Genomic DNA, 14,112 nt, shown 5'->3' with positions numbered 1-14,112 from the left:
ACAAACACTAATTTTAGGGAAGCCCGATAACTCATCTGAAAAATTAAAAAATGCTTGTAATAGTAATAGCAGTACTGTATTTAATTGAGACCTAGGAGTGTAGTAGGAGAATAAAAAGAGGATATTTGCCATATATAATAATCCTGGCAGACAAGGGGCATATTAGGATGCTGTTGAAGCCAAAATAAATTACCTTAAGGAAGTGGGAGTCATGGTATTTCAACCAGAAGGAAAAACACTTTAAGAGAAGGGTTATAAAGTTAGTTGCAGAGCCTACTGTGGTTGGAGACTGGGAAAGAAGGAGCATCCATCAAATTGCATTTTAGTCATTTTGTAGAACATTTAAATAAAAATGGCTTTCGCACTATAGAAGGATGAGTTGTATCACTTTAAAACACACGTTGCAAATATTGGAAAGATACCTCTAATGTCTTTTTCCAAGTTTGGTTGTATGGAAGGTGATACAATCATAGGTTAGATAAGGCTTTTGTTCCACCCATGACTTTATTAATGAAATGAGAACTAATGTGATCGCCTGTCACATCTTTCCTATTCACTAGTTCTGCAGAATCCAATTCACATTCTCCATACATTGAAGCAATAACCAAGATACCTTGAAATAGATTACTTTGATTCATTTTTACTTTGATATCCTATTGATATGTATCCATATATGATTGTGTTTTTCTTTTTTTTATAAATTAATATTTCATACCATACGTATGTGATAATCTGTTTTTCAACCAAGATTTCTTTACTCTAGGTCTATTTTCCTACTGTCTCCCTCCCTTACCCTAATGATTAATTTTGTCTACTTATTATAGTACTTTTTACTTCTGTAATAAAAGGTTTATTCATTTATATTCATCTTTACAGCATTTTCTAAGAGTTCTGTTATTGCATGCTGAATATCAATTTCATTTCTTTAACCTAAAATAAAAACACACAGGTTGCAAGAGCACCCCAATTATGAAATTCCCAATGTAATTACTGATAAATGTGCTCATGCTGTTAGGTAAAGATTTAATTTTGACAAATATATTATCAGGTTAATGTTAAACTATTTCCGTTAAATGGGAACTTTCAAGAGAAAAACCTGAAAAAAGAAAAGCAATACTTTTATAAGAATACCATGCTTTTACGCATTGATTCATTACTGTTAAGTATGTTTCTAGTAACCAGTGATGTGAAGTTCAATTGATAACATAGATCTGACAAATGACACATATAAGGGAGCTTTTAATGGTCAAATGTAAGTCATGAAATATTGGAATCTGAATTTGTGCATTGTCAAAGTCAAATCTGTGTTTAGTACCTTAAGGATAAACAAACTCTACAGAGAAGTAATTATCTCAAAGAAGGCTATAAAGAATATATGATGTTACTTAGCATACCGTTACTCCGCAGGTATTTAGTTATGAACCACAAAAATAACCCAGCACCCCGAAACCTTAAATGCACCCTGAACCCTCAAAATACCCCATGCACCCCAAAACCCTAACCAACCCTGACCCCTAAAATTACCCCAGCACCCCAAAACCTAAATGCACCCTGAACCCCAAAAATACCCCAGCACCACAAAACCTTAAACGCACCCTGAGCCCTCAACCCTCAAAATACCCCATGATACCCAATGCACCCCAAAACCCTAACCCACCCTGACACCTAAAATTACCACAGCACCCCAAAACCTAAACGCTCCCTGAACCCCAAGAATACCCCAGCACCCCAAAACCTAAAAGCACCATGAACCCTAAAATTACCCCCTACACCCCAAAACCCTAACCACCCTGACCCCTTAAAATTACCCCAGGACCCAAAAACCTAAATGCACCCTGAACTCCAAAAACACCCCAGCACCCCAAAACCTTAAACACACCATGAACCCTAAAATTACCCCCTACACCCCAAAACCCTAACCCACCCTGATACCTATAATTACTCCAGCACCCCAAAACCTAAGCCCACCCTGAACGCACAAAATACTGCAGCACCCAAATCCTTAGATGCAGCTTGAACCCTAAAAATACCCCCTACACCCCAAAACCCTAACCAACCCTGACCCCTAAAATTACCCCAGCACCCCAAAACCTAAATGCACTTTGAACCCCAAAAATACCCCAGCACCCCAAAACCTTAAATGCACCCTGAACCCTAAAAATACCCCCTACACCCCAAAACCCTAACCCACCCTGACCCCTAAAAATACCCCTGTACCCCAAAACCTAAACGCACTCTGAACCCCAAAAATACCCCAGCACCCCAAAACCTTGAATGCACCCTGAACCCTCAAAATACCCCAGGTACCCCAAAACCATAAACCACCCTGACCCCTAAAAATACCCCAGTACCCCAAAACCTAAACGCACCCTGAACCCTAAAATTACCCCCCACACCTCAAACCCTAACCAACCCCGACCCCTCAAATTATGCCAGCACATCAAAACCTAAACGCACCCTGAACCCCAAAAATACCCCAGCACCCCAAAACCTTAAATGCACCCTCAATCCTAAAAATACCCCCTACACCCCAAAACCCTAACCCACCCTGACCCCTAAAAATACCCCTGTACCCCAAAACCTAAACGCACTCTGAACACCAAAAATACCCCAGCACCCCAAAACCTTGAATGCACCCTGAACCCTCAAAATACCCCAGGTACCCCAAAACCATAAACCACTCTGACCCCTAAAAATACCCCAGTACCCCAAAACCTAAACGCACCCTGAACCCTAAAATTACCCCCACACCTCAAACCCTAACCAACCCCGACCCCTAAAATTATGCCAGCACATCAAAACCTAAACGCACCCTGAACCCCCAAAATACCCCCGCACCCCAAAACCTTAAATGCACCCTCAATCCTAAAAATACCCCCTACACCCCAAAACCCTAACCCACCCTGACCCCTAAAAATACCTCTGTACCCCAAAACTTTAATTTGCACAGTAACTCCATTATGCTTAGTACGTGTATGCTAAGTAATGGAACATGCATAGTAAATGCATGTTAAGTAAATGCATGCTAAGTAATGGGTTCTGCAAACTAAAATATGCGTAGTAATGGTAATACGAAGTAATGGCCACAGAGTAAAAGTAGAATACTTGCTATAAATATTGTAGGACAATGTACAAACACAGCCATGGTAATATTCTGTATGACAAAAAAATAGAGCAGTGCATTGAGGCCCCAGAGTCTTTGTGAGGGTTTAAATATGTTGGACATTAATATAAAGCTGAATCCTTCTTATCAAATGCTTTTAACATTGTAACACTAAGAAATAAAGCATACATTCTCTCATGTTTCTTTGTCTGAGAAAGCTGTCTTTCAGCCACATCAAAATACTGCAAAAGAAAACATGGATGAATTTTAAATAGCAAACTAATGTGAGGTAGGATATGAAAATCAGATCTAAGAGATACCAATTTGAACACTGTTCACTATGGACTAGTAACATGTACTTTATGAACATTAATATGAAAAACTTCAAGTCAAAGAGTTGGCAGGGTCACTTGCGCCAATTTATTTCATATCCCCTCTTGTACATAAAGGAACAGTTCTCAAATAGATTCTCCAAGGAAGTGGGCTGTCACAATTGCCCACACATATGGAGGGGTACACCCAGTCCTGAAACAGTCAACAAATTTTCCCGAGCACTCAAGAATATAAATATGTCAAATTCTTCTTATATCTTCCAATATAGCCAACACGTGTTTCGTCAGACAATCGATGTTCTTACATCTCTGACTTCATCAGGGCTATAAGTAAATTAACAGGAAAAAAGTCTAAACTCCTCATAAATAAATGTAAACAATAGTGTTTAAAGTAGTCCTGTCCTTATTCCATATCTGTCCTCTGTTGTATCACTGACCGGACCAGACTCAAAATGACGTAAACGGGCAGAGAGTACTCCATACTCTGTTTCGAATGGCGCCCGTTTAAGTCTACATCCTCCTAGGAAGAGAATGTAACATAAAAATTACACAATGCTGACAATGCAAACATTCTCCCCCAGTCAAAAGATCTGGGTTAAATCCATCGTTCTTTTACTCACTACGCCACCCCAGATTGGACCCAGCCATCTGCAAATCAGTCTTGACCCTGTGCCTCATGGGAACAGTCCAGACCGAACTGCCAGACCAGGTCCTTCCTGGACCGGAAGCAAGCATTCTGGGACCGGTTTCAGGGTATGTCACCCTTCTTCAGCCAGGATAGCTTGAATCCAGTGGCACTGTGAGCAAGGGAACCACGTCTGGGCATACCAATCCCACTTAGGGCGAAAAGTGTTACAGCAAACAAATGATGGACGGAATGCTGACAATGCAAACATTCTCCCCCAGTCAAAAGATCTGGGTTAAATCCATCTTTCTTTTGCCCACTACGCCACCCCAGTTTGTACCCAGCCATATGCAAATCAGTCTTGACCCTGTGCCTCATGGGAACAGTCCAGACCGAACTGCCAGGCCAGCTCCAGAAATGTCCTGGGGTGCCTACCCCAGGGACATTGCAGTTTACTATGGATTAGCAGCAGCACTGCTCCCACCATGCCATAGCAAACACTGCTTCGCTTCAGGGAAGCAAGAACATGGAAAATGCCTCACTTCCATGAAGCAAAGCAGAATTGCTTTTGGTCCGAGGGAGCTGCATGTTAGCAGCTCCCTCTGCCCAAAAGCAATGCCGGCTCCTGCAGGAGGTGGGAGACAGCAGGGACCACGGGGGACTTGGGGCTCCCCCACAGTCCCCAATGAGAGGCTTAAAAAAATGGCCCAGCAGGGGGGCCTTGTGCACCCCCTTTATTAAAATTGTTTTTTTTTTATAGAAAAGACATGGCCAAGTCCTGGGGGCTGGGGTCCCCGGGCCCAAAAATGGCCTGCAGGAAGGGGGCATATTAGTCTGTAATTCGCAAAATAGTCTCACATGTAAGCAACAGGCGCATTGATCCATGAGACATCGTACTGAATTTAGATCTGTTATAAAGGTCATAAACTCTGCAGTACGTGCATTAATCCCATGAGCTACTGTAAAAGGATTAACACCTTTGATCTGTAGATCTGCAGTTGCTTTTACGCATTCAGATATTCGAATGCTCTCAGGTCACACACTGATGTGTAATGCAGTCAGCACCACTGCATCCATGATCACACTGCTGCACAGTGGTAGGAAGAGCAGCCCTGTTCAAGGTAATGGGAGCTATGAGGGAAACCAATCCTGAGGCGAGGGGGAGGTAGCTGCTTGTGATCCTCAACAGCCTACAGCTTGATCTACTACACACTCACAACCACTTCAGCCTGCAGCTCGGCCCCAGCCCGTATTCACACACACCGAGCAGGCAGAAGCTGAAGTCCGGGGTCATAACAAGAGCAGGCAGCGCTGCCGGTCGGGAGCTCTCAACGAGCAGGCAGGATCGGATCTCAAAGAGCACTGGCAGGAACTTTCCTTGGTGACCACAAAGAGAGCAGGCAGCAACTTCATTCTGGGGCACAGAGAGAAAACGGGCAGTAACTCAAGACTGGGGTTTATGGAGAGAGAAGGCTTCTGCTCTAGACTGGGACCACACACACTGCAACCTGTTTCATTGTTGCTCTGGAGCAGGCAGCACCCACTGCCGCAATTTACACATGCAAAGGAGGCAGATCCCATAACCTGTGGGCACTCAGACAGCAGGCAGGAATGCCAGTCTGGGGTCATAAATAGTTGCACACCGGACGAGGCAGCAAACACCACCTCGGACGGCATAGAGAAGAGGCAGCAACTCTACCCGGGGTCCCACGGGGAGCAACCAGCGACTGAGTGATGCCTTGGATGACAAGCGCAGAGTAGGCAGTAGCTATAGTTAGCATTTAGAAAACCTTAGAAATTCACTGAAAAAACTACAGGTTTCAGGAACGTTCTAGTTAGAAATTAGCATTAAAAAAACCTATTGTTCACTGAAAAAAATAAGTTACAGGAATGTTATAGTTAGACTGACATTTCATTCATACAAAACCAGAGAAATTCAGCCATTATAGTTAGTTGAGCTAGCTATAACTTGTGCCGCCACAATGCACTGCTGATGACATCACATATTACATCACTCACGACATGGTCAGTGACATCTCTAATTACATCATTGATGACATCTCAAATGACATCACTGATGACACTATCCACAGAATCCCTGATGTACCTACTCACACCCCAATATAACCTTTCATACATCCACTCCAAATTTCAGACTACCATTCTCGAAACCATTGACACACCAATACCAGTACGTACATATCCACTCACTGATTCATAGGTCTACATACACATCTACTCACTCACCCATACAGGGACTCACACAACCGGTCACTCACCAATACATCCGCTGATATATCCATTCATACACCCATAGAGCTACTCATGCACTGTCAGTCACCCATAGAGCTACTCACACACCTACTCAGTCATCCAAACACTCATTCACACGGCCACCTACTCACCCATACAGAAACACACACACACTCACTATTCATACAGGCGCTAACAAATACTTACTCTCCTATACAGTCGCTGACACAAGCACACACTCATCCATACAGCCACTCTCACAATCACTCAGGCACACATACAGTCACTTATATACTCCAACACTCACATATACTGCCTTTCACATATGCAGTTACTCACCCATATACCACTGAGGCATCCATTCACTCACTGACAGAGCCATACGCATACTTACTCACCCATACAGTCCCTCACAGATGCACTCATGAACCCATACACCTAGGGATTCAGCCACTCATGCATCCATGTAGGGAGTTGCACCCACTATCACCCGCCCACACAGACACTCAGGCACCTATACAGGTACTCATACAACTAATCAGTAACCCATATAGACACTCATGTACCTACTCACCAACCCATGCAGCCACTTACACACCGACTGACAGACTGACAAGCACATTCACACAGATTAGTCACTCGCCCATACATTCACTAAGACATGTTTAATCACTCACAGTCAGTCACACACCTACTAAATCATCCATAAAGGCACTCATACACCCACTCACTTTTCAGAATGAAGGAATCCACAAATGTGTAAAACAATTAAGAATATTTATCGGAGTAAAACAACAGGACCAAAATGACAAAAATCCAGTAAGTAGAATTCAAGATATGTCTTTTCAAAGAATAAACTAAAAATAGAGCTTTGATGTCACTAGAGGTCAAAAGGTTACTTGAAGTCGGGAGGGACTGGTGCAAAGTCAATGTTAGGGCCGACCGCGATGGAGTGCAGGCCGGCTATAGGACCCAGACAGGTTCCACTTAAGAAATACCTTGGATGGAGCTTTTGTCAACATCAAGAGTCTATTAAGTTGTCATCGAGCCACACAGAGTGGGATCAGCATAATCATCGAGATCCTTTGAAGTAAATGCAAAGCTTCATCATCGAGCCTTCTATGCTTCATCTTCGAGCCGCCCAGGCCGTGGATTCTTCATCATCATCATCTGAGTCGGAGAGGCACAGTGGTGTAAATTCTCACACAGTCGTGGCAATGTGTCTGTTTTTGCAGAAATCAGCTGCAGATCCAACTTCTAAGGCCAGGACTGGAGGGGGCACCTCAGGCAAGGATAGGACTCACAGATGCCAGAGTCCAACAGCACCAGCAGGATTGCAGGAAGTCTTTTGTATCCTGAGACTGCAGAAAACAGGAGTCAAGCCAGTAAGCTCTTGGAGTCTGTTAGAACTGGCGATTTCTGGTTGGCCAAGGCTTGCGCCAAAGCCAGGCAGAAACCACCACTCTAGTCAGGGCAAGGAAGTTACACGCCAAAGATAACCCCTGCTCACCCCCTTGGTAGCTTGGCACGAGCAGTCAGGCTTATCTCTGAGGCGATGTGTAAAGCGTTTGCGCGCGCACCCAGCAACAACACCCAAGGCCCACCACAAAGGAAACTCCACACAAGGTATTCTATAAAAATAGCCTTTATATTATACACCACACATTAGATAAAAACACACACTTTACAATGTGCCAACAGGCACGGGCAGAATTTACAAGGGATTATGTACAAGACAGGGCCACCTGGACCACTGTCAGGAAGTAGCACTTTTTAGATATTTAGCACATAAAATATATAAAATCACTGTAGCACAAAAATACTATGTATAGCACACAACCAGTACTTACTGGTATCAAGAAAGTACCACCTACGCAACCCTAACCACCTTAGGAGCGGTCACGCAGGGAACTAGAACCTCACTAGCACCACCTGTACTAGGAGAAAGCAACAACCACCTAAGTATAACAATACCTGTAGGGGTAATAGAACGTTACACATGATGCATCACATTCAGAGGTGTAGGGAAGGAAAACATATGATGCCTAAAAACATTCAGAGGTGTAAAGCAATGGCACATGACGCATCAAAACACATTCAGAGGTGCAAGGAAGGAACACACATGATGCATAAACCATTCAGAGGTGTAAAACAAGGCACATGATGCATCAACACACATTCAGAGGTGCAAGTAGGAACAATTGCGCAAGAACTCCTATGCCACCACCTGTGGCAGTCCCTGGGCCAACTGGCCTTGTCCAGGCTAGGGCGCTCTGTGTTCAGTCAAGCTGCGCCAGCTGCGCAGACTAAAACGAAAATGGTCCCCCACCTAAACGTGGCAGCTGCCCACTAAGTGCTGGGCAGCTGGGAAACAAACTTCAGGCACTCTGCGTGCCTCTGGAGCCCTCTCTGGGCTCTGACCATTCAAAATGCCCTCTAGAGCCTTCGTGGCTCTGCACCAACGATGCCCCACAACGTTGGAGCCTCACTGCGGCCGAGAAAGAAGGTGACAACTGTTGGAGCCTCACTGGGCTCTATCGATGTGCCCCCGGTCGTTGGAGCCTCGGGGCTCAAGAACCAATGCCCCCAATCGTTGGAGCCTCGGGGCTCGTGCACACTCTATGGCTCGCGCTCGAGAGCCAATGCCCCCAAACACATGCGTGGAGTCCCCAGCCCTCTGCACTTACCGGGCTGCCTTCAGGGGACTCCCGCGTCGTCTACTCTCACTGCTCCGGCGGACGGGAGGACTCTTCTCCACGCGGAGGGGCAGGCACCGACAATGTGCCTCGCGCCCCCTCCGCACCGACTCCGGCCGCCGCGCTCCTCTCCTCCGTCCAGCGCGGGGTGGGCTCCCGCCTGGATCGTTACTGAACCAGCCGCGATGCTTCCGTAGGAGGCGGGGTAGGCTCCCGCCCTCCGTCTATCAGTTCCGGGTGTCCCGGAGGCCCACCCTCAGCCCGCCTGACTTCCGGACCGGGCTGCAGCGGTGATTCTCGTCCACAGCGGCAATGAGGGGTAGGCTCCCTCGTAACGAACACAACGGCGGGATGGGCACCCGCCGACCTGGTCAAACACGGCAGAATCGCGGGGTGGGCACCCGCTATCAGAATCACAGCGCGCCTAGCGCTATAAAGCAAAACAGCGCTCCCAGCGCTATAAAGATGGCAAAGTCTAGGAAAACAGCGCGCACAGCGCCACGAAGTCCAGAAAGCGCTCCCAGGCGCTATAAGCAACGTCCAGCCATCAAAAGTTCCTTCAGAGAGCAGGGGGGCAAAGGCTGGGCCCAGAGCCAGCTCACAGGGCCCTCCAGCAGGGAGGCAGTCCCCAGTGGCGGTCTCTCCTGGCGCCCAGCAGCAGCAGGCCCCCCCTCAAGTGGATCCTGCAAGAGAACACCATGTAAGGGGACACAGCCCCTTTTTATACAGTATAAGGCTTTGTCTAAGGTGCAGGGAAGGGGCGAACCAGTTCCAACAGGTTCCTGAGCACTTTGTTTTGCTCAGCCCCACTCCCTATTCACTGGCAGGGCTAGGGTCATTAGACGCACCACAGGGGCCGGCGCCAGCATTGTGTGGGGGAAGCCCTGTCCTATTCAGGACCCAGGTATACTCCTCCCCAGCCATCAGCATGCTAACTCCCTATTCACCACTGGGTGACTCCTCCTGTCCCTGGGGAATCCCTAGCCCGTCACATGACCTCACCAGCCAATCGCCAGACAAGCCACACATTTCAGACTGCACACTGAAGTGCCCACTTCTAGAAGTGGCACTTCCACACTAGGTACATGCACGCCGCACACATCAACGCGCAGCATTCACTCACACGAGTCCGCACATACCAAACACGGGCCTGCACACCCCACGCATCAGGAACTACCAGGGCACATACATTCCCCCATGCATTCCTATGGGAGGGCAGGCCAACCTCACAACACGCACGCACTTTACCCTGGGACACAGCGGTAAAGTGCGCAGAAGTCAATAAAATCACTAAACCAAGTCACCATATTAAGCAAAAAGTTTTCGGGGTGTTCCGGCCAGAAGGGCCAAGTCCAACACAACCCCCTTCCAGCCAAAACGCAGGGTAGACCAATCACCACCGTGATGGACTTCCCTGCTTGGGGCGATAGAACACAGACGCGGGCCCGCCACTGCCGGGACACCCTCCTGTTCTACGCCACGGTGAACCCATGGGGTTTCTTCTCAAACCACTCTCCGGACCAACTGGGCTACCCCACTGGTACTCCCAAGCTGTCCGCGGCCAAGACCAGGCCCTAGGCCACCCAGGTGCCACTGGTCCTTGCCTAACCACAGAGTTGAGGGTAGTAACCCCTGGCACATAGCAGCCATTCTCCACTCTACCCCTCATCAGGGCAGTTCTAAACTGCCACTGATCCTCCAGCCTAGGGTCCGTACCCCCAGGCTGACCAAAAGTCACGGGCGAGGCTCTCCTCCCCCTACCTCTTCTCCTAGGGTTCCGCCCTCTCTTCCTCTGAGAGGCGACCCCGTAACATAACTCACCAACCAGCTCAGGACCCCTCCCTGAGAACTGGTCTACCAACCTAGGGTTTAACCCCTCAGGTTGCACCGGGGTCAGAGGTGGGCTCTCCCACCCTCTGCACCCCCTTCCAGAGTCCTGCTCCCTACCAACTGGGGCGGTCCCTCTGGAAGAAGAACCGGTCAGGACACTGGTTACAGTAGTCAGACCCTTCAGGTCAGGCTGCTCCTGAACCTGGCCTCCCAACCTCTGGTCTAAAACCTTCGGTGGAATACTTGCCTGGCACTCCAGGACTTCTGGGGACTTACACACCATCCCCCTGAGGCTGACACATGACCCATGTGTCGTGTGACTGTCTGTCTGGCGCAGATCTCCCGTCCCCTGTCCACCTGACAGTGCGCGAAGATCCCCCAGAACAGAAGTGGCGCCACCCGGGTCCCCCCAAGGAGCTCTAGCCCAACTGGCTAGTCCCTGGTCCACTGGTGCATCCACTGGGAAACTCATCCCCCAACCACTCCTCACGCTGGACTCCTGTACCCTCCCTACCGGAGCGGTACTGCCAGACTCTAGAACCACAGGAGCCCTGCTTACAGGCACTCCAGGTCCTCTACTCACTTGGTGATCCTCCTCAAATGGGCTAACAGGACAGCCTAGGTCCCCAACTTGGTGTTCCCTCATGAAACCACCCAAGTCCTGAGGCAGGGTTTCGTACGTCTGGGGACCCTCGGTCACCCACCTACTCCCGCTCCACTGAGCCAGGCCGTAAGCCCCTACACCCTCCTCGCTATCCTGGGACCTAGCTGGGCTACACGGAGCCTCTTCCACCACGCTGGGCTGGAAGGTACCTGAACCACTACTTGAGTCACTAGTGTGGGAAGAACTATCCCATTCCTCATCATAACTCGGGGCCCGTTCCCATCGGTCTGCTTCCGTTGCCAGCTCCCATGGGTCAGTGCGCCCCCATGCTAACAGGTGTTGGCGCAACTCGGGATAAAAACTACTGGATAGCTGCTCTCGGATGAGCAGATCATACAGTTTTTCAAAATCCTCCTTCGTGCTAACCATTACCCAATCAAACAGTGCATCATCGCATTCCTCCACAAACTTCTCCCAAGACTGGTGAGGCAGCTTCTTCCTGCCCCTGAATTTCAACCTACATTCCTCCTCCCGGGGACTAGGCACCATACTGGGGGAACTGGGAATGGGATTCTCTGCACTGGTCTCTCTATTGCTGCCGCCACTGGACTCAACCCTCCCTGGGGAGCCCAGAAAACTACCACTGCGCTCTGGGGACAACTTACCCTCCAGAGCTAATCTCTCCCTGGCGAAGGCCCTCTCAGCCTCCGCCATCCTCTCCTGCGCTAAGACCCTCTCGGTCTCCAGCTTTTTCTCTTCTCTAGTCAGCTGTGCCATCCCCCAGGCATGCTCTAACCTGAGCTTCTCCATGGCCAGCTGATGCTCCCTCTCTTCCCTCCTATCTACCCACTCCTCTGGGGACAGGGAAAGGGATGGGGTGCTGCTCCTGACACTGGACCCAGCAAGGGACTCCCTATCTATGGGGTCTTCACTCTCTACTGGCGTCCCTGTCAGGTAACCTTCCTCCTCTTCAGATTCCTCAGGGCTCCCCTCAGACCCACCACCCTCTCGGCGTGCGGCCCGGGCCCTATCTTCCTCGCTGCGCTCTCGCTCCCACTCCTCCTTTTGCCAAAGGATCAGGTTGTCCCTCAGTTTGGACTGGGTATCTGACTCACCCACCTCTATGTCCCTCTCCTCACAGAACCTTACCAGCTCCAACCTACTGTACCTAAACAGACTACAGAAGTTAAAAGCAGGCTCCATTTTGGCGGACGTTCCTGAGAAGAGTTCAACACAAGGAACCTGGGGGTCGGAGCTACACAGGAGTACACAATTCACAAAAGGTTTCAGTGAGCTCTCTATCCTGGAGAACTCACACTCACTGTCTAGTGCCACACACACCATCCACACACAACCCTCCCCTCGGACTGGTAAGGCAGTTTCTACCACCCCTGATCCCTCAACCTGACCACCACGTGACACAGGTACCAACTCTGGGCGCAGGGCGGGGGACAAATGTACTGGACACAATTACACAATGATACCTTCAGGAGAAGAAATAAAGGAACTTCAAAACAATAATCCCTAGAATGTGATTATCTAATGCAGAGTTTTGCAGTGTGGCCAGTCGCTGCTGCGGTACAGCGCAAACGCAAGTCCAAATCCCACCGCTGATCACCAATGTTAGAACTGACGATTTCTGGTTGGCCAAGGCTTGCGTCAAAGCCAGGCAGAAACCACCACTCTAGTCAGGGCAAGGAAGTTACACGCCAAAGATAACCCCTGCTCACCCCCTTGGTAGCCTGGCACGAGCAGTCAGGCTTATCTCTGAGGCGATGTGTAAAGCGTTTGCGCGCGCACCCAGCAACAACACCCAAGGCCCACCACAAAGGAAACTCCACACAAGGTATTCTATAAAAATAGCCTTTATATTATACACCACACATTAGATAAAAACACACACTTTACAATGTGCCAACAGGCACGGGCAGAATTTACAAGGGACTATGTACAAGACAGGGCCACCTGGACCACTGTCAGGAAGTAGCACTTTTTAGATATTTAGCACATAAAATATATAAAATCACTGTAGCACAAAAATACTATGTATAGCACACAACCAGTACTTACTGGTATCAAGAAAGTACCACCTACGCAACCCTAATCACCTTAGGAGCGGTCACGCAGGGAACTAGAACCTCACTAGCACCACCTGTACTAGGAGAAAGCAACAACCACCTAAGTATCACAATACCTGTAGGGGTAATAGAACGTTACACATGATGCATCACATTCAGAGGTGTAGGGAAGGAAAACACATGATGCCTAAAAACATTCAGAGGTGTAAAGCAATGGCACATGACGCATCAAAACACATTCAGATGTGCAAGGAAGGAACACACATGATGCATAAACCATTCAGAGGTGTAAAACAAGGCACATGATGCATCAACACTCATTCAGAGGTGCAAGTAGGAACAATTGCGCAAGAACTCCTATGCCACCACCTGTGGCAGTCCCTGGGCCAACTGGCCTTGTCCAGGCTAGGGCGCTCTGTGTTCAGTCAAGCTGCGCCAGCTGCGCAGACTAAAACGAAAATGGTCCCCCACCTAAACGTGGCAGCTGCCCACTAAGTGCTGGGCAGCTGGGAAACGAACTTCAGGCACTCTGCGTGCCTCTGGAGCCCTCTCTGGGCTCTGACCATTCAAAATGCCCTCTAGAGCCTTCGT

The sequence above is a fragment of the Triturus cristatus genome, chromosome 2_2 (genome assembly GCF_964204655.1).
Source record: "Triturus cristatus chromosome 2_2, aTriCri1.1, whole genome shotgun sequence".
Classification (NCBI taxonomy): Eukaryota; Metazoa; Chordata; class Amphibia; order Caudata; family Salamandridae; genus Triturus; species Triturus cristatus.
Note: the sequence above shows the minus strand (reverse complement) of the source record.